This window comes from Empidonax traillii, unplaced genomic scaffold (genome assembly GCF_003031625.1).
Source record: "Empidonax traillii isolate 1590-97213 ecotype Southwest subspecies unplaced genomic scaffold, ASM303162v1 scaffold1839:size67204, whole genome shotgun sequence".
NCBI classification, from domain to species: domain Eukaryota; kingdom Metazoa; phylum Chordata; class Aves; order Passeriformes; family Tyrannidae; genus Empidonax; species Empidonax traillii.
The window spans coordinates 64483-67245 of NW_020957032.1; the positions used below are offsets into that span (position 1 = coordinate 64483).

The 2763-nt window shown below is 47.9% G+C and overlaps 1 pseudogene; it reads left to right on the forward strand.

The window, feature by feature from the left end:
* The first annotated feature begins 405 nt into the window (after nucleotides 1–405).
* LOC114071097 lies at nucleotides 406–2372 on the forward strand (annotated as a pseudogene).
* The last annotated feature ends 391 nt before the right edge of the window (nucleotides 2373–2763 follow it).

Consider the following 2763-nt stretch of genomic DNA (forward strand, 5'->3'; position numbering starts at 1 on the left):
CCGAGAGGTTTCATGGAAATACTAGACACTTTAACATAACAAGAAGACAGGTGTAAAAACTTGTGCATGTCAGTCTTCTTCAGTTACTGCCTTTTTGCTGCATTTCTACCAGTGAACTGATCCAAAATCAATGGAAAAAAAATCTGCTGTGAAGACCTCCATGTTCTAGTGTTTTGCTTTTAGAGGCTGATCAGAGCTAGTGAGGAAGGCTTGGCCACTCTCATGAGCAGGCCATGGCTGCCCAGCAGGATCCCCTCCACCTCTGGGCTGCCCTCCAGTGTCATGAACAAGAACTGCTAACATGCCTTCCTTAACTCACCTGCTGCAAAGAAACATTATGCAAAACAGAAGCCCTCAGGGCTGGCTTGGAAGTGTCCCTCCTCCAGTGGTGAAATATGTTCAAGAATGTTTGAAATGGTTAATAGCACTTTTTAAACATGGAATGTTACTGCTCACCCTCTTCTGCCTACTGCAGCTCTACAGAGACTGCTGGACTGCCTTTGTTTTGGGCACCTTGCCCTCCCACTGTGGAAATGTGTTGAAAAAGCTGGAAGAGTATCCAGAGACACAATTCTGTTTTCTCTTCCTTGGACCAGTGCAAAGCTAGGGCCAGGTTTCCAGATGGAACACCAACAGGCTGTAGTGCTGGTGACTAATCTGCCTTTTGATTTGTGATGGAATATTGTGCAGTGCTACTGCTGCGCTGTGTGGTGTGTGATTAGTTCTCTTTGGTCAAATTCTCAAAAACCCAGAGTAACTGGCTGCCTGCTCTGTATTTTGAGACCATCCCAGCAGCTCAGCACTAACTGTTGACATCTCTTAATTTTTAGAAGGAGACCAAGCCTGTGCAGATGATGTTCAAGGAGGATAGATTTAACATGACCTATATTGGGGACTTGCAGACCAAAATCCTTGAGCTGCCCTATGTTGGCAATGAACTCAGCATGATCATCCTGCTCCCTGATGCCATCCAGGATGGATCCACAGGCTTGGAAAGAGTAAGTTGTTGAGCTGCACACAAAGACAGCCTGTATCCTTCCTAGGAAGAAAGTCTGGTACAGGTTGGAGACCTACAGCTCACAGGAAAGGGTAGGATCTCTTTTGTTGTGGAGATGGGATGCAAGTTTGGGCTATTTTGTGCTCTGGACAAGAAGTTTATCAAGAAAGGTTTCTAACACTGCCTGCAAAGGGCCTTGTGAGCAGACTTNAAGATTATGATCTGAAACCCATTCTGAGCAGCATGGGAATGCCTGATGCATTTGACTTGGGGAAAGCAGACTTCTCGGGAATCTCATCTGGAAACGAGCTGGTGCTCTCTGAAGTGGTTCACAAGTCCTTTGTGGAAGTCAACGAAGAAGGCACTGAAGCAGCTGCTGCCACAGCTCTTATATTTGAGTTGGGCTGTGCAATGATTGTTCCAGATTTCACTGCTGATCATCCCTTCCTCTTCTTCATCCGGCACAACAAATCTTCCAGCATTTTGTTCTGTGGCAGGTTTTGCTCTCCCTAAAGAGGAAGTGTCTTTGCACGATAGGCACCATTACACAGTAAAGATTTCTTGAGAATAGGGTGACTCCTTTTGCACTAATTGTCTCTTTGAGCTGTGCCTGAACCCTCTTCTGTGGTCTTGATCTCAGGCTTGGCAAGAATAACAGAGCTGCTTAGAACTGCACAGCAAGTGCCGTGTAAAACACCTCTCTCCCTGTGCACGTGGGTGCAGAGGTCTCCAAGTTGTTGCATCCCACTTGCTCAGTGAAGGCTTCTTCTGTCCTTGACTTCACTTTTAGTGTCCTTGAGGCCGAGTTGGGCACTGACAGTCCGTGGGAGATCAGAAGTTCCTTTTGGTTCTGAGAAGGCTGGAGCCCATTTTTAGCTGCCCTCCCCTTTCTTCCTCCAGTCTCATCCATTTAGTGCCTTGATCCATTCCCTAGAGCTGAAAGGTGTTTCTGGCCTCCTGTTCCAGGTGTTGCTGAGCCCCTGCCTAGATGGGCTTTTGGCTAATAACTGGACAAGGACTTAGGCAGGAATGGGAATGAAAGTATGTTTTTGTACCAGATGCCCTAATGGGGTGTTAGTGGGGTGAGAACCTTAGTTTCATCACCACAGGACAGCTGGGTTTATTACCTGTCTCCTGGTTCTAGTCCTTTAACAAAGAATGTAACAAAAGAGCATATGGTGCCTATGCAATATTTGAATGACAAAGCTTTAACGTTTTTGCTATTGTTATATGTGTTTATCCTATTCCTGGTTTCTTAAACATCATAGTTGAATTGTATAATGCTGTATAAGGACACAGCTGAACCACCTTTCTTAACAGAGTGATGTGTTTGTGTTTTGCAGTTCCTGTTCCTGAAATAATAAAAAACCCACGAGCACTGTGGGACTCTGTTCTTTGTTTTCAACCCTAAATTATGCATACATTTTTCAATCTGACATATGAAGAGAACAATTCTTGCCGGAGCACACCTGGGTTCGGTGTCTCTGTCCCGCCCCGTCCCAGCCGGACGGTGTCTCCGCGGTTGTCGCCGCTCCCGCCGGCCGCGCAGGGACGCGGGCAAAGGACTTCGGCTGCGCCGGGGCTCCGCGGGGCGGGAGGGGAGCGGGGCAGTCTCCACCCTTACCCCCGCCCCGGGGCATCCTCGGCGAACGGGGCGGTAACGGGAAGAAATGAGGACATTTTTTGTCTTCCGCAAAATCGGGGCGGTTCCCGGGCGGCGTGCGGTGCAGGCTGTAAACTGGATGGTTTGGGTGAAAGGCTTGCTC